This window comes from Pan troglodytes, chromosome 7, assembly GCF_028858775.2.
Source record: "Pan troglodytes isolate AG18354 chromosome 7, NHGRI_mPanTro3-v2.0_pri, whole genome shotgun sequence".
NCBI lineage: Eukaryota > Metazoa > Chordata > Mammalia > Primates > Hominidae > Pan > Pan troglodytes.
Window position 1 is genome coordinate 132,025,889 of NC_072405.2, and position 19,460 is coordinate 132,045,348.

The following is a 19,460-nucleotide window of genomic DNA, read 5'->3' on the forward strand; positions in this document are numbered from 1 at the left end:
TTTATTAATTTTCCCTTTGGTAAAAATAATTCCAGAGTTTGCCTTTTCTTTTTTCTTTTGAGGGGAAGGGGTAACTTTACAGGCAGTTTCCTTAGTCATTCTAGGCAGCCAGCCAATGAAATATAGACTAAACAACACAGAGGATATTAATTTTACCTCACTATACATGCACACAGCTAGTGATGCATAAAGTCTTCATTCCAAGACTGACACTAAAAGGGTTGTGCAACTGCCTAGATTCCAACGTCACTAACGGTTTTCTGAGGGAGTTGGAAAGAGATAAGAGAGAGACCTTGGGGAACAATTTTAAAGTGGCTCAATAGCGATCGCAGAGCCAAACTCATACCTACATCAATGTGGTGCAGAGAATCTCTAAGAATTTTTAATGCTGAATTGGAGCAAAGAAACTTCAAGTATGAACCTAAAAAGAAATCAAAATGTATTTCACAGTTATATTAAGAGTTTTCTGGCAATAGAGAAGCTGTGTAAAAAGAAGAATTAGAAAATCAAACTTTTTATTGAAGTATGACATATATACAGAAATATTCACACATCAAAAGTCTAGAGCATGATAAATGTTTACAGCATGAATATACTCATGCAAACAATTCTGAGCTCAAGAAACAACATCACCTATACCCCAGAAGACATGCCCACACCCCCATTTAGTCACTGTCTTCTCTCAGGGTAATTCATATCCTGACCTCTAATATCATTAGTTTAGATTAGTTTTGCTCGTAAACATTACATAAATGGACAATTCCGTGTAAATTCTTTTGGGATTGATTTTCTTTATTCTGCATTTTATTTGTTACTTGAGTGTAGTTGTAGTTCATTCACTCTCACACAGAGAGAGTATTTTTAATGTGTGAATACACCTCAATTGATTCGTTCTACTATTGAGGGTATTTGGATAAAAATATTATATATTTTACATATCACTGAGTCTGATTTAGGACTTTTATAACTATATTAATGAGAGGGACTAGTCTGAAATTTCAGTTTCTTGTACTTTAAAGATTATCCTGGGTTTATAAAAATTGCTAGAAAGTATTTCCTCTGTTTTCTTTCTCTGGAAGATTTTGTGTAAAATTGGTATTATTCTTAATTTTTTGGAAGAATTAACTAGTACAAATAGTTTCATCTTCATTTGTTTTAGGAAGGTTTTCAATGACAGAATCAAAAAATTTAATATACATTGAAATGTAATATTAATTATATTGATTATCTCGTATTTATTATTAATAAATATATAATACAATTAGTAATTGTATATCAATATATACAATATAAATGTGTAATGTAATTTACATTTAAATATATATAGTATCAGTTTCAGAAAGTTGTGTTTTTTAAGGGATTTGTCAATTTAATCCAAATTATCAAATTCATTGGCTAAAATCGTTAATAGTAGTCCTTTGTTACAAATAATGATGTTGCTTTTTTCATTTCTGATGTTGGTATTTTATGTTGTCTTTGTGTCTTATTTATTTTTGCCAAGTATTTATATGTTTTATTAATCATTTTAGTCAAAGGCTTTGCTGGTTTTTTTTTTATTACACATTTGTTTTCATTTCATTGATTCCCATTCTTATTGCTATTATTTAAAAATTATTTTGGTTTAATTTTGTTATGACTTTGTTATAAGAAAAACTTTAGACAAATTGAATTTAGCAGAGTTTATTTTAGCAAAGAAACATTCATGAATTATGCAGCACCCTGAACGAATAAAGGCTCAGGGAGCACCACCCAGCAATGTGGGCAGCCAGTATTTATAGGCAGGAAAAGAGAGTGACGTACAGAAATAGCTCAATTGGTCACAGCTTGACATTTGCCTTATTTGAACACGTATGAGCAATTTGCAGCTGTGATTGGCTGAAAGCTCACCTACTGTGATTCTCAAAGCGTCAGTAACTTGTTAGAAGAATATGCTCTCAAGTTAGACTGCAGTTTATTTACAAATTAGGATACAGTTCACTGCAAACAGAGGCAGATTTAGGCCAAATTTAATTGGATTTAACAACCTTTTGAGATAAAAGCATATTTATCATTTAATTTTAGTATTTATTCTTCCACAATATTTTCATTCTGTGATTATATATTACCCTCTGTGTATTACTTTTGAAGCATATCACGTGTATTTTATATTATACCTTCTTTATGATTCAGCTATAATATTTTAAAATTTCATTGTTAATTCTTGTTTGACTCATGGATCATTTAGAAGTACATCATTTCCAGGTAGTTGGAGATATTTTGATGGCTTATAATTTATTTCTAAGTTAATTTTATGGTCAAAGAATATACTCTGAATTATTTTCATTTGTTGATATTTGTTGAGGCTTTATGATCCAACATATAGTGTATCTTGGTCTAAGCTTCTATGCAGAGTCAAAAATTATGTGAATTCTGTCCTGTTGGCAGCAATGTCAGGTAAATATGTAAATTATGTAAAGTTTGTTTATTGTATTATTCAGTGTGTATATGTGTGTGAGTATATTTTTGTGTGTATACATATATGTGTTAATATAGACAAATACATATGTTTATGTATATATACATATGTTTGTGTATATACATGCATATATACATATGTGGGTATATATTATATGTAATATATTATTACATATATTATTATATATTACATATATTACATATGATCTGTATACATTTTATATATACTACATGTAGACATGTTTATGTCTGTATATACATATATACATAAGTATAATGTATGTTATATGCAATATATATTACATATTTCATGCAATATTATATGTAATATATTACATATAAACTTTATATGTGGTGTGTGTGTGTGTGTACTATGTATAAATATATATGTAGTAAATGGTTCTCAATCAGCAGAGATTTTTAAATATCTGGAGACAGTTTTAGTTGTTATAATTGGGGAATGGGAAGCATTACCAGCATTTAATGAGTAGAAGCCAGGGATGCTACTAAACATCCTAAAATGAATAAAACAGTTCTTCACAAGATATATATCTTGCCATCTCAGCTACCTAGAGTGGTGTATTAAAGTCTGTCTCTATGATTAGATTTTCTCTATTTTTCCATTCTGTCTTCATATTCTCAGATATTGCTATTTGTCATATACACTGATATCTATTAGATTAAACCTTTTATCATTACTAAATTTATTTATCTAATAATGCTTCTTGGCTTCATGTCTACTTTGTTTAATATTAATATGCTAAATCAGTTTTCTTTTGGTTAGTGTTTGCATGGTATCTTTATGTCTATACTTTTATTTTCAACTGTATTTTATACTTGAAATTAAAGTTTGTTTTTTGCAAGAAGCCTAGAGTAGGCATTTAACAATTGATTTTGGTAATTTTAGGGCTTTTTTAAAATGTAGATTTAGTCCATTTATATTTAATATAATAAATAATAAATATGGATTTTTAAATTTTTCTCACTATTTTTTCTATTTTAATCATCTTTATTCATTGCTTTCTCCTTTTCCTTTTAAATTAATAAAACATTGTTTTATTATTGTATTTTGTCATCTATCACCCTTTTCTAAAATTTTTACTTCTAGCAGTCTTAGATTTACAGAAAAAAATTGCAAAGACAGTATAGAACATTCTCACTTCCCCTACTTCCATTTCCCCATGTTACTAACACCTTATATGGGTGTGGTGTATTTGCTACAATTAATGATTATTATTAACTAACCTCCAAATAGATTCAGATTTTCTTTGTTTTGCTTTCACCTAATGTATTGTTGTTGTTGCTGTTGTTGTTGTTGTTCCAGGATCCATTCGTGTCACATTGCAGTTAGTATTTGTGACTACTTAGGATTCTCTTGGTTGTGACAGTTTCTCAGACTGTACTTGTATTCAATGAGCATAAAAAGGACTTAGACAGTTTTAAGGAGTACTAGTCAAGTATCTTATACAATGCCCCTCCCTGGGACTTGTCTGATGGTCTTCTCATGATTTTATTGGAGCTAATCTGTTTGAGAAAGACCACAGAGGTAAACTACCATTTTCATTTCACATAAAAGGTATATTCTGTCAATATTACTTATTGTTGTTGATGTTCATTTTCATTATGGGACTGAAGCAGTGTTGGTTTTCTGTAATGTAAAGTTAGTTTTTCCCTATTTTCATACTGTATTTATTGGAAGGAAATCACTATGTGCAGCACACACTTAAGGAATGGGGAGTTATACTCTACCTTTTTGAGGGTGAAGTATCTACATAAATTATTTGGAATTCTTCTTCATGAGATAGTTGGCTCTTTTACTCATTTTCAATCACTTATTTATATTAGTATGGACTCATGGATATTGATTTTTATATTTGGGGTTATATTACCATATTACTCAATTCCTTTCTTTTTTGCTCAAATTGTTCTACCTATAATATATACCTGTTTTTCATAAAATAATTTTATTATTTTTAGAGATTAGCTAGTGATTATAACATGAATTCTTAACTTACTATAATCTAGTACCAAATGTTAGTTTTACTATTTTCTCAATATTGCTAAAATCTTAGACCTTTTAAACTCTGAATTCCTTCTTGCCATTTGCAATGTTTTATCATGCATTTCATTTTTACATATATTTTAAATTCAATGAGGTATTCAAAATATCACTTTATAAGGTCAATATCTGTTTATATTTGCATACATATTCACCTTTTCCATTGCTCTTCATTCCTTTCTGAACTTCTTTGTTTCTATGAAGTGTAATTTTCCTTTCATCTGATAAACTCTTTTACATTTATTTCGTGAAAATCTTTTGGCATTAAATACTTGACATGTTTTGTTAATCAAAAGTGTTTTTAATCTTAGTCACATTTTGGAAATTTTTTCCCCCTATGTGTACAATTCTAAGTTGATGGTTACTTTCTTTTAGCCCTGTAAAAATGTCAATCAATTGTCTGTTGGCTTCTGTTATTTCTGTTTTGAAGTCAGCTGTCAGTGCTTTGGGGTATATTTTGAAATAAATCTGTCTTTTTTTCCTCTGGCTCTTTTAACGTTTTTATTTTTATCTTGGTTTTCAGTAGTTTGGCTGCAATATGACCAAGTGTTTTATGTACTCTTTCAGTGTTTTATATACTCTTCAGTAGGCTTCTGAAATTGGTGAGTTGGGTTTTTTTTTTTAATCAATTTTGGAAAATTATCAGTGATTAGCTCTTCAAATGGTGCTTCTCTCTCATTCCTATCTCCTTTCTTGTAATCTTATTACACATGTGTTATGCCATTCAAATGTGTCTGATATATTTTTTACACTTTGTTCTTTTCCTGTCATCCTTTTCTTCCTTTCCTTCTTTACTTAAGTATATGTATTTTCTATTCACCTGTCTTTGAAATTACTAGTCTTATCTTCTACTTGCTATTTGTCTTACAAGTATGTCTACTTGCTGATGAGCCTACTGCATTCATCCATTTTGCATTGCTATAAAGGAATACCTGAGACTGGGTAATTTATAAAGAAAAGAGATTTATTTGGCTTACGGTTCTGCAGGCTGTACAAGCATGACATCAGCATCTGCTTGGCTTCTGGTAAGGCCTTGGGAAACTTTTACTCGTGGCAGAAAGTGAATGGGGAGAAGTCACCTTGCATGGTGAAAGAGGGAGTGAGGTCAGGGAGGTCCCAGAATTTTTATCAATGAGATCTTGTGTGAACTCATTACCATGGGGAGGGCACCAAGCCATTCAGGGGAGGGATCCACTTCTATGACCCAAACACCTTCCACCAGGCCCCACTTCCTACACTGGAGATCACATTTAAGCATGATATTTGGAGGGAACAAATATCCAAACTCTATCACCTATCCATAGCCCTTAATTTCTAGAATGTTCATGTGATATTTGTAAATTATAATTATATATACTACTATTTGTTGAAATTTTCTACCTTTTCATTAGTTTGATAATTCATCTACTGTCTTAAACTTTGTTTATGATAGTTCTTTCAAAATCTGTGCTAATTCTAATGTGTGGATCATCTGTGGATATGCTTGTGTGTATGTGTGTGTGTGTTTGGATGTCAATCATATAGTCCTGTTTATTTTCTTAAAAATGTTTGAATACTAAAATTTTTAGCATTTTTAGTTGTTTTCTTTCACCACACAAAATTTGCTCTTTCCTCTGCTAGATAAATAGACAATTGTGTATATGCATGTGAGTTGGAATGGGATCCAATTATAAACTGAGGTGGGGAGAGGCTAGTTGCAATTTTAGTAATAAGCAGTCTAATTCTGATTAAAGCCTGGCCTTACAGTGCTTTCTAATTGGGAGCCTAGAAGGTGTTTTTCTTCTTAGCCCTGAGTGGTCATAATAATTTCTACTCTGTCTCTGAGAGGCAATTGGCTTAGCTTTCTGGTATCCTGACCCTATAACCTCCAAACATGGCAGTGTCATAAGAGGAACACAGAGTCTGTGCTTAATGTCCTTTAATTCTCCAATTTTGGCACTTTAGTTCTATGCAACTCCCTGAAGGTCTCCTTGTTTCTTTGTCCCCCAGTAGGATGCTTCCTGGGACAAGTCCAGATTTCTAACCTATAGTGCGTTCTAGGATCAGCAAATGCTTTCAAGGAGAGCTAAAGATCATCAAGTCACTTTTGAATGGTTCCTCTTTGGATGCTTCTGCAGATTTCTGATTCTTCAAATATGTGAATTTATCAGCTGGTTTTGATGTTTTATGAGCATATGTTGTTTTTCCGTGAATTAATCATCTCCTTCAGAAGTTGAAGCTGAAAGGAAGATTTTAAAACACTTCTTTCATATTTGCTTTGTGCTGACTGATTATAGTAAGAAATTCAGGTACTTTTTTGGCAGCTTACAATCTAATGTGGACAACAGAGAATAAACAAACACACACCCAAAGAAATTTTAATTACAAATAGTAGGACAGGCTTAACTCAGTCATCTTCAAAAATGCTAACTCTACTTAATTTACTGCTACGAACTTTTAAGGATGTCTTTGCACAATGATTCTAAAAGATAGTGATCTTTGGAATTATTAATTATCCTCACTTTTTTTTTTTTTTTTTTTTTTTTTTTGAGATGGAGTCTTACTCTGTCGCCCAGGCTAGAGTTCAGTGGTGCGATCTCCGCTCACTGCAAGCTCCACCTCCCAGGTTCATACCATTCTCCTGCCTCAGCCTCCCGAGTAGCTGGGACTACAGGTGCCCGCCACCATGCCCGACTAATTTTTTGTATTTTTAGTAGAGACGGGGTTTCACCGTGTTAGCCAGGATGGTCTCGATCTCCTGACCTCGTGATCTGCCCGCCTCAGCCTCCCGAAGTGCTGGGATTACAGGCGTGAGCCACTGCACCCGGCCATGGTGTTAATTTTAAAAGAAATAAATGTGTTATGAAAATATCTTTGTTAGTGCTAATGTCCTTAGTTGGCATAAGTTATTTCCATATTTTGGTTCAGATTTGGCATGAGTTAAATAGATTAGTTATATAAACATGTAACTTAACTTCCTCATCTGTGAAGATTTTAAAATGAGATTAATTTTCACTTAGGGAGGAAGCAAAGTGAAGAACACAGATTTCACAGATGGGATGCCTGGCTCAAATTCCAGCTTGACCGCTGGTAGCTGTGTGACCCTCGGCAAGTTACTTGACCTCTCTCTACTCAGTGTCCTCATCTGTCAGGTAAGGATAATAATAGTACATATTTCATAGGGTCGTTGTATGATTAAACAAGTTATTATTTATAGAGTGCTTAGAATAGTACCTGGCACATATTAGTGCTATATGTGTTCAGTAAATAAATAAAATTAGAAATGGAGGGGATAAAAAAGAAATAATTTGGTCACAATAAAGGCTTCTTTCCTTTCCAAATGCTTACAAACAACACGTAAAAAAATTTCGTTTGATGAAATATAGTGTATGATTTAGTCTTTTTTTAGATAAAGAACACTTAAAATAGTTTTTCACATTTTTCCGTTAAAGTCTCTCTCAGATACATGCATACATATAAATGTTTATTTACATGAAAGTGAATATGTATATAGTATAAAAATGTTTATCTACATAAGTAAATATAAATCCAAGGACATTTGAATCTAATCTTCTCTTATTGTATCAGCTCTGTGATAACATCAGTTTCTGACAGGCTGGTCAGGCAATACATTCTGGTCTGGGCCTTTTTTCCCCCCCATTGTTCATTGGAAGATTAGAACTGAAGGCAAAAGCAATAATACTCTGATCTAGTTCTGATCCATCCTGCTTTCAAAAAAGGGGCAGTGTTTCTGTTAGAGCATTTGGCAACTGAGAAGTAGGTTTTTGAAGGCCTGTTTTTAAGGCCAGATTTGCTCAGGGTGGGGCCATGCTCTTGGCTTAGAAGCCACATTCACCACTGGCCCCTTAGCTGAAGAAACAAATGGCTAACTATGCTGTGACCAGTTGCTAAACTGTTAACAGAATGCAAACAGGGGAGCCCCAGAGTCAGAGAAGATTCTCAGCAAACAGCCTTTAAAGTGCTAGAGGATTGTGGGTGTCAAAGGATCTTCATCCCATGGAAGTCATTTTATCAGAATGCAAATGTTTTCTGGCTTTTAAATTGGAGGCACTATGGTGACTATTTAATTTGGCAGTAGCTTAGGATGATCTTGCATAATGAGAATGAACTATCCTGGAAAGAAAAAAAAGTCATAGGCGTTTTTATTGACTATTTAAGCACCCGAAAACTGGTAGTCTACGATATGACTCCAGAGATTCCCCATAGACATTAGTCTAGGGTTTTCATTGTCCTCAACTGGGGGCTGCAGTGATTTGGCTGTCGACAGTAATCTTTTTATTTTGGTGTTCTTTATAACAGCCAAGGGAGGTGGGAAAAGACTGTATGGGAAGAGCCTGAAAAAGAAGTGTGCAATGTACTTTAACTTTATTTCCTTTACCTTAAGACACTGCTCCACATTTTACATTTTCTGCAATCAATATGTGCAACACGATCACCATTACATGAAATGGGGTGTGTGTGTATGTGTATTTGTATTTCCTGCAAAAAGCTATTTGTTTTTCCCTTTTTTTGTTTTTTTTCCTCCAATTCCTCTCCTTCAGGTCTAGGTGCTCCTCTTTAACTTGTCACTGGAAACTGTCCAAATCAAAAAGGATGTGATTACAAATGATCACTCACCTACTGAGGGTAAAGGGTTTCACAGCAGGGCTGAGTTTACCCCATCCCCATTTATTTTATTTCTCTTTCCCTCAATCCTTTCCTCCGTGGACTGGGAGCTTTGCATGTACCTTTTCTTCCTTCAGATTACACTATGATGATGGTGAGGTTCTGTGTTGTTAAGAGGTCTGTTGGACGCTTTATTAGTACTCTGAGAAGAAATGCACCAACACTCCAGATGTACTTCAGTTATTTTCTTGATGATCTAATTGCAGGCTCACAATCTCTTTCCAAATTTTTAGAGCTCCTATTTTTCAGTAAGCACTGTTAATTTTTCTCTACCCATCTTAGTGCACAAAAACTGTGAGGAGACAACTAGAGCAATAGCTAACTTTATTATTATTCTACAAGAACATGTTAAGCACTTAACAGATACTTTCTAAGAATTCTACCCCTTAATTCTATTAAGGTAATTGAGGTTAAGGTAAACTGCTCCTCCATTTGAATATTTGAGAAATATCTTGGCAGTTAATTGTATTACTTTTAAAATTTGTTTGCTTTGTTGCAAGAAGTCCAGTGGCAAGGATGGTTTTAATCATGTCTCTTTGCAGACATCCCTTACCGTAGTTTCTATAGTTTGAGAAGAAGAATTCTATGAGTGTGCAAAGATTCAGCCATTTTACTTGCTATTATGAAAACCTAGGCATAGGTGATGGTCAGTAAAATATTAAAATGGAATTGATAAAAATAAAGCTCACGAGCCTGCATGTATTCAAGTTTCTTAACTGTGGGGCTTAAGACAGGATGCCTAAAGCCTGTGGTGAGAACTGTTACTCTAATTACTTTTAAAATTATCTTCCTGGGGCTTAGGCTTTGGGCATAGGTACGACAAGAGGTTTCATGATTTTCTTACTATTTGGAAAGAATAATTTAGGACTGCAATGGTGATGGCCTTTCGAATCAAGGAAAGGAGGCTTAGGAAGGCTAGTATCAAATAAGTCCCTAATAATAAAAACAATGCAAATTAGAAAAAACACATTCTTGGTGAATATGCAGTGCGTGTTGTTCTTCCAGTGCCTATGTACAATCAGAGCCTGGCTCTGCTTCCAAGTAGTGACTTTGTGTTCATTAATGATGAATTTCCAGACTGTGATCAAGATTAGAGCACTGAATTGAGAGACTGTTGTATCAAATTTTGGGTTGCTTTACAGTTCGCTTATTGTTATTGTTACTGTTGTTGTTTTTATTTGCAAGACAACTTAGTATAGTAGATTGGTGAATCACACAGGCATTAATTGAAATCCTGGACACTTAATTATTTGACCTTAAATAAAGCTTGTCTTTAGTTTTCTGTCTTGTAAATAGGAATAATAATATTTACTTCATGGAGTTGCTTTGAGTTTTCAATAAATCTATAAAATAGGCCTAGCACTAAAGAACATGCTCTGCCCTTTCCTTTCCCATTGTCATTTCTTATGACCTTCTTAAAAACTTACTACCCTCCACTTAAAAATTAAAGCACTTTCTAAAGAATTAAAGGAATTTGTCCTTTAATTACTTGTTACATTCTATAAAATACAGAAGTGTCATTCAATATTTGATGATAATAGAGAAGTTATTAATGGCATGACGAATTGTTTTGAATGGGTAAGTAGTAAATTAAACATTAAGAACACCCCAAATAATAGCACTATAAACTGCAGAGACTTTGTAAAAAAATTATTCCAGCAGGAGTTTGCATGTATCTTTTAGGACTATTAGTGATTTAATGGTGAAAAGATATGTATTGGTTATTTCTTGGTGAGAAAGATGTTATTTCCTCTATTTCTTGAAGAACCAAAGTCTAAGGGAAACTTTCAGGTTTGAGGAGTCAAATTCCACTTCAGTGTTCTGGGCTGATCAGTCTTTGTTTAGCTTAGACCTACTGAAACACTGCCTCCTAGTGGTAGAGAAAAGAGTGTTTTTTGTTTGTTTCTTTAAACAAATTAAAAGGTATGGGAGGGATTAGTTTAATTAAATGGCAATAATAAAGGTTCCAAAGGAGATTGAAATTCTGAGAACCAAAATGGGAACAGAATCAAATCAGGTTAATGTGTTTCCTATGTTGGACAAGAAACTGTTAGTTCATTATGGGTTGGATTTTGAGAACACTTTTTATAAAAGATGAGCAATGGCTTTTCCTCTGGCAAATGATAGATTGCGTGAGGAACAGTCATGAATTGGTTGAATGAAGGAGATAGGGATTATTTCATTTTAAGTGTTTTTGGGAGGAACACTGTTTTTCTCTGTAGTCATTATAGTGAACTGGTGAACACCCAGGGACTTCAGTCAATGACTAGTAAAATATCAGAGTTGGAAAGATATTAGTGCCCTTTAAGTTCAAATCCCTTAATGTATTAAATGACTATCCCAAAATCACACAGGCAATTAGTGTCAGATATTAGGACCTGGAATAGTCATTACATATGGAACTTTTATTACGTGCCAGGTACCGTGTTACAGAGTAGGGTGCAGTGATGTGCAATTATATATAGTCACTACCCTGGTTGAACCATTGAGCCATTAACACCATACCCATTGTCATCTATTGTGAGAAGACATCTGCAAAAGGAATGACCTTCAAAACTGACATTTGATTGTTTGGAGAGATCATAAGCTTGGTTAGTGAAATTTCTGAGAATTTAGATTCCCTAGAATAGGCAGAATTCTGCCCCTGCTTAATTTATAATTGCCAAGGCAATGATGTCAAACCCTTGTAGAAGATTTTTTTTTTTTAACTGAAGGTTAACATTAAAGTAATAATGGATGGATTCCATTTTCACATTACTGGTATATGTCTATAGAAGTTTGGGTGTGTCAAGAATCTCTGGTCCCCGCAGAGGAAAATCTGTACTTATTCATTTTTGCCAAAATGGAAAAAGTTTACCTGTCACTGCTTAAAATCATTACCCCATGCAGCACTGTAATCGTCTAAGTATGAAATTCATGAATTAACTCACAACATATTTCATCATAATGATTAATGTGGTTAAATAATAGTAAATGGACTGTGTATTTTTCTAATAGCATAACAAACTCCCAATGCATTTCAATAGAGGCTTCAATTGCCTCAAAAATCACTGGTGATAGTTTTTACTTTCATGTTTGCCTAAGCAGAAAAAACTCACTTTGTTTTCCCTCCCACGACCTCACATCACTTTGCCAAAGTGAAACAATATGTCCCAAAGGAAGAGCTCTTATAACTTCTTAGTTCTTATCTAATTTTCCTGGATGATTAAGGGGCAAGTCACTACGAAGCATTTATTTAGTTGGCAATTTAAGGATTTATGGTTTTGATACATGCATTATAAGGATTTAAAACACATAGACCTTCATTTTCCATTATATAAAATATTCCTGCCAAGTTATTTTGAACACATATCTCTTTGCTTTTACATATTTGAAGACATATCCTGCTGGCCCGTATTTAAGTGGAATCAGTGGTATCTGTGTCTGACAGATTTTTTTTTTTTTTTTCACAAATCACTCTTTCATTCGCCCATTCCTAATCCAAGGGTAAAAGACATTCAAGATCCGGAGATCCAGATACATGGTCCTTACAGGGATATTTTAAGAAGCAAATACGATAACTCAGGTAAAGTGCTTAGCACAGTACAAGGCACTCATATGCTCAATAAATGGTAGCAGTTTCTTTTATTATTTGACAAGATAATTGACCAATGAGCTGATAACTGGTAATCAGCAGAAGTTCAAGTAGGCAGGTGGTTATCAGGGCACACACTGTAAACATCACAGACCCAGTCATAGAAAGATTTATATCCAAGGTGTTGAGTGGATAAGATATATAGAAATCACATAATTATAGAGAAATTGTGACATGAGATGGACAGCTCAGGGAGTGGAGACTTTGGGGACAAAGTAGGCCATTTAGGGCATGATTGATACATAAGTAAGGGAAATCCAACTCTAGAGACAGGGATCTCAAATCAAAGCCAACCAGTTGAAAATGATCCTTGCATTTATTCATGTTTCCTTAGGGCACAAGAGCCAACACACCTTCCACATCTTCATCAATACTTCACACCTCCCTGCTTTGTCGGGGCTCACTAGCAAGGACAGGGAAGAGAAGAGGGACAGTCAATTGTTTCATTTCTCTAATGAAAGAATTGAAATTGGTTAGAAAAAGGGCAGAATTGATATAGGATCCAGCAAAATGGTTATCTGTCCACCTAAGAAAACTGACCAATGAAGACCCTACAAAAATACTAATCTCCACACAAAATCTGTAAGTCCCTGTGTACTAGGAAACAAGAAAAAACAAGGATTTGGAATTCTTATATTTTGTTTGTTTTTCCACTCAACTTGGATAAACCTCTTAGCCCCTCTGAGTCTTAATTTTTTTCCTGTGTAAAAACAGTACATCTTAAAAAAATGGTGCTGGCATGGAAAATGAAAATATGCACACAAAAGATTGCTGTAGACTGTAAATCTCATAAGATGCTTGTCATTATTTTGAACCTCTCTTTCTTACTGTGTCTTTCTTGATCCCTCCCCCTCTCTTTCTGACCAAAGAATACACATTCTTCTACATTCAGAAGAGGATAGGTTAGACCAACGCTCTCTCCTCTCCTATAAGTCTTGGCAATTGTAGCATGGGAATGCCCACTGGCTTGGAACAAGAAACTAGTTTACCTGACCAGAACTCTGAATATCTCTTAGACCACTGGTGTCTGACTGCAGTTCTTGGAAAGGGGCACAGAATATTCTTTTGACCAATGCCAATGGGGAGGTAACTGCACAGGCAAATGGACAGAGGTCGTGGCTGAGTGGCAGTAACCTAGAAGCCAGAGAGCTCAGATTCAAACCCACTGACTCTTGACCTCTCATTCAATGCTGTCAGTGGAATGAAGACAACACTGCCACATACTACTTCCCAGAGAGATGGGAGACCCCAGAGAAACTCTCTCTCTTTTTTAATGGGAAGTTCTCTTCTGCCTAAGTTATTCACCATCTTCTAATTTTATGGTTTGTTTGTAGATTTATTATTGTGATGTACTTTCCATTCAGGGCATCAACTGGCTTCCTTTCTGTAAACTGTGTGGGGCCTCTTCTGCCATCCTGCACCTATACAAATGAGAAGAGGGAGGCTATCTTATTTCATGGGCAGGGAAGGGCCCCTGTGAATTATACAATGATTTTTTATGAGAAGGTAAACACACTTGTGTGATTTTTATGTGTAAAATTCCATCCAAAATTGTAGAATCAAGGGGCGTTACAGAGGAATTTGAGATTATTCTCTGATGAGAAGAGAACCATGACATCACAGAGGAGGGATCTGCATCAGTTTCAGTGAAGTTTCATTGAAGACAGAAACTGTGGTCTAATTTCACTCTTAGGTGGAGTTAAACAGTTCAAAACTTACATCTGTCTGCATGTCTTGCTGCTGACAGTTTGTTGTGAGATAGAACACAAGGTATAACCATCAAGATAAATTTATGGAGGAACCATTATTTGTTATTGGTGTTGTTTTATAGTTGCTTTGGGATTTGTATTTTTCCCTTTTCTAATAGTGACTTTTATGATGCTGAGCTGAAAGCCTTTCACTCTTCTCTGAAACACAACATATTTTTCTTTCTTTCACTAATGATTATCACAGAATTCATGTGGTTTTTCTGCACAAAGGAATTACTATGTTGATGCGGTAACTTTCTAGATGGCTTACATCTTTATCGTCCTGACCCTCTGCAGTTCTGTCCTTTTCATTTCTGGCAGAAGTTTCTTAACATCAAGCTCAAGGCAAAAATGGGCTTTTTTATCTTGCTCATTCCCTTCATTTCTCAAGGGCTGATTGAACTGTTGGAAACACATTTTTTCTCCAGGAATGTCCTTTTTCTGTATTCGGGAAAATGTTTTATTTTTCCTCAATCCAGACTGAGTAGTACTAAAGACCCCTATCAAACAGAAGAAATTTTGGTATTTGCCTAGTCCAAATTATTTACTTTTTGGTGACAAAGTAAAGCTACAGAAAAAAAAATTATTTGAACAATATTATTGTTACTGTGAACTATACAAATACCTAGTCTGATCTCCTTCCACTTGGTTAATTTGCTCCAGTCTTTCCCCTCCCAGTAATAATATTATAATTAATCAAGCCAAGGATTTTATTTACCTGTCTTCCTGTCATCTATCTATTTATTATTAGTGATTTTATTGTGTTTGACCTTATGGAGAATGCTAGGATGTCAGATAAAATAAATAAAATAATATGTTCATTTCTCCTCCCAGTATGTTATATGCAGTAGTGATTTGTAAATTTGTCGGGGAAACCTTTACTAATTTTTGCAAAGTTTAAAGAACTTGACAATTCTTTATTTATACATAAGAGGGACTTATATATAATATAATATAAATGTATATTTATATTATAAATAGTATAAATGTATACTATTGACACATAAGAGGGACTAAGAAAATATTTCTCTTCAAAGTGAGGTCCGGTTTGCATTTTTAGCCTTTCCTTCCATTGGTTGGACCCTGGTAGGTTTGTCCTAAAGTAAGATCTCCCCTTCTGTAAAGCTCTTTCTGCATATTCTTTAGACTAGAGGTTCTGAAATGAAGGTGGAACTCTCTTCCTCCACCCAAGGGACATTTGGCAATGTTTGGAGAACTTTTTGTTGCCAGATGGGGAGGTGATACTGTCATACTGTCATCTAATGTATTGAGGACGAATATGCTGCTGTTAAATATTCAACAACACACAGATTCCCACAACAAAGCTATGCAGTCCAAAATGTCAGTATGCTAATGTTTAGAAGCTCAGATCTGGAAGATTGTCTTTCCCTTGTGCCTGTAAGAGCTGGGCCTGGTACTTGCAATGCCAGCATAGGTCTGAAATATAGTATGTTTTCTATTATTCCTCCCAATGACCACTTCCACAAGACACCTGAGTGAGTAGCAGATGTTACTGAAAGTTTAGGGTCACAAAGGGAATTGAATCACAGGCTGTCCCTCCTCCCATTGGCAAGAAACCAAACAGTTCACTCAAGATATCTCTCTCCTCTAAGCTCTTTCGCCTATGTAATACTTTTATTCACCACCTTTCTCCATAGATATAGCCTCTTTACTGGTGTAAGCTCCTTTTATGCAGGACTCCTCACTTTCTTCTTAGCCAGAGCCCCGTTCCCTGAGCTCCTTCTTGGAAATCTAATTCCTCTCACTTTTGTAAAATGGAGAGTAACTTTGCTTTCCCTAAGTGTCTGGTTGTGTATATTAGTCAGGGTTTTCCAGAAAAAAAGAACCAAGAAGATACATATATCCAAGGCAGGTGGATCTCTTGAGGCCAGGAGCTTGAGACCAGCCTGGCCAACATGGTGAAATCCTGTATCTACCAAAAATTATAAAAATTAGCCAGGCACAGTGGTGCATGCCGATAATCCCAGCTACTCAGGAGGCTGAGGCATGAGAATGACTTGAACCTGGGAGGTAGAGGATGCAGTGAGCCAAGATTGCACCACTACACTCCAGCCTGGGTGATAGAGCGAGACTGTCTCAAAAAAAAAGATACATGTATCTTATATACAATATAAGATATATGTAACATATCTTATATTAAGTTCATTATATAAAACAAGGAATAGGCTCATATAATTATGGAGGCTAAGAAGTCTCAAGATCTGCAGTTGGCAAGCTGGAGACCCAGGAGAGAGTTGATAGTGTAAGTTCCAGTCTGAAGGAAGAAGACTGATTATGTCTTCTTCCTTCAAAAGAAGGAAGCTCTAACATAGACAGAGAGAGAATTCTTTCCTACTTGGTCTTTTATCTTTTCTGGCCTTCAGTGGATTGGATGAGGGCCACCCACATTGGTGAGGGCAATCTGGTTTACTCAGTCAACAGATTCAAATGTTAATCTCATCTAGAAACACCCTCACAGACACACCCAAAATAGTGTTTAGCCAAACATTTGGGCCCCATGTAGTCCAGTCATGTTGACGTATAAAATTAGCCATCACATTGTTCCATATCCAAAGATTTAATAATGTGCTTAGCTAAACAATGAGCTTACATGTTAGCCTTCAGGAAGAAGGGATCCAGAAGATGACACTATTTTTCTTCCTTTCTTCTGTCACTTCTGTCTTTGTGAGTGAAAGAGAGTGGTATCAGGATTTGTTCCCCTAGTGTAGAACTATGCTAAAATCTTCAGGGGGCAGTGAGGGCAAAGTTGAGTTTTTCTTTAAATAAATGGTTTATTTTGCTTATCTCCCAGTTACAATTATAAGTGAGTTTGGTTGGGTCACATCCTTTAATTTTGGGGTTCCAATCAATTATATTTTTTGGCATGGACACCAGGACCATTAGTTGTAACCTTATTAGCTTTATTATAAATATTTGATGTCAATGTGTTTATATTTTCTTTGAAAGAGCTCTGTACTCTCTCATGTCATTGGGAACTGGACAGTTGATATTTTATTCTATTACTTTATAATTATATAATTCATAGTTAATTACATCATTTAATTCCAGTTACAAATATTTAACTCATACCCATCTCCATATTTGTCTCTGACCCCAGCAACCAGAAGCCAGGCATGAAGAAAGATACAAAAAAATACGAGTTTTTTCATTTTGCCTCATATGCTGGATAAATATGGATTATGTGAATAAATAAATGACCAGGCATCCTGGAGTGTGGCTGGCTCATTTGGAGGTTCTGTGCATTTGAACATAAAAACTGCAGCCTTGCAAACACATTCCCAGAGTACCTGAGGGTAGGTTTGTAATTGAGAGTGGGATCCTTCTCTAAAGACCATAGTATTCAGTTCTAGAATCTGAATCAGTGGGTGCCCTTCTTTATGTGTGACTCTGTCCAACCATTTTTTTCCGTCACAACTTCAGAGAATATTGAGACTCATTAGCAGCTGTGGTCTGGTAAAGCTTTATCTCTAGCTTGGCATGGCTGTAGAAACCTGGTTGATCCTATCTTTTAGACTGTATGCAATTTTAGAAGTCTTTGGGAATTCCAAGTAAAGCCTCAAGAAGATCTTGGACTCTTTCCTGCCAAGAAGACATACCTGTGTGTCTTTGTTATTCCATAATCAATGAAAAGAATGGAGACTGCATTTGTGGTCTGAGTGTGTGGAGCAGTTCTTACTGATTGAATAAATGAATAAATGAGACCAAGTTGGTAATGAGGTATAAATCCCAAGCCACCTACAGGTAATACCACTTTTTTTCTAGTGCTGTATATTACCACCTTAAATCGCTCCTTTGTTCAAGCAGCAAGGTAACACAGATTACACAGAACCTTTAAAAACAGGCTAAAACAACTGCCAAATTCAATGAGATTAAAAACATGGGGAAGTGGAAAGAAGACTGGATTGCGCTCAGGCCACCTGGCCTCTAGACCTTGCAGGAAGCTTTGCCATGTGGCCATGATGCAATACTGGGCAAGTCACGTCACTCTCAGATTCATTCTCTCCTCTCTTCTCTGAAAACTGATGAGGGCAGACTAAATAATCCTTTCCTTTCAAGGTTTAAGATCTTTTTATCCCCTGAATGGGATGTTTTGTCAAAGAGCTTCTTCCATCTTGTCTTTAAGAGTAACTTTTTATAAGCTATGCTCTGGCAAGTGAGAAACTGAAAGACAGGATTAGCAGTACTAAGACCAAAGTGGTTTATGGGCTTTAAAAAATACTGTTGCTCAGGATGCTTTATTCATAGAGCAAAATCTAATGATGAACTCAGCATTTCCATTGTAAATTGAATATTTCTTGGAGTTTCTAAGTTGACTCGGACATTTTGCTTAGAATTGAATCTTAGCAAGATGTTTTCCAGCAGCTTTTACCAAAAAAGTGATAATCTACTGTTAGGGGATTTTGGGGATGTCACTGTTCTGGCTGGAAATTGTGGTCAGTGGCGCCTTTGCTTGACTTTTGCCCGGGCCCACTTAACTAGTTCCACCCACTCAGCCTGGCAGGCTGCGCTCGGCTCACGCTACTGGCCTGGATCCCATGTGTGCCAAGGGCGAGCCAGGCGTGAAGCAACGAGAAGTATGTGAGCGACTGAGTGTGGGGTTGGCCCACTGCACAGTCAGTGCTGGCTCCAGGTGCCAGCCCAGGCACCAAGTCTCTGTGATGCTGCAGCTAGACCAGGTATACTGCCAGCAGCTTCCCCGACTGTCACCAGGAAATGCAGTGGCGCCTGGAAACTTGGAGATGCCAGGAACCACAGGCCTCAAAATGGAGGTCACAGCCGTGGCTCAGGGAGCTCCCAGGTCTGGGGTCCCCAAAGGGCCACAGCTCTTCTCTCCCACTCTTTGCCTGCAACGTGGTGAGCAAGGGGTGTGTTTCAGCCT

The 19,460-nt window shown here is 35.7% G+C and overlaps 1 long non-coding RNA gene across 4 annotated transcripts in view; it reads left to right on the forward strand.

Annotated features, from left to right (window-relative positions):
* Window positions 1–236: 236 nt before the first annotated feature.
* Window positions 237–19,460, forward strand: part of LOC134810913 (uncharacterized) — a 304,196-nt gene continuing 284,972 nt past the window's right edge. For 3 of the 4 annotated variants that reach the window (XR_010159668.1, XR_010159670.1, XR_010159671.1), the window contains exons 1-2: window positions 237–413; window positions 7,513–7,644. This is a non-coding gene — a long non-coding RNA (uncharacterized LOC134810913). The remainder of the gene's footprint in view (window positions 414–7,512; window positions 7,645–19,460) is intronic. The other variant, XR_010159669.1, reaches the window with a different exon arrangement.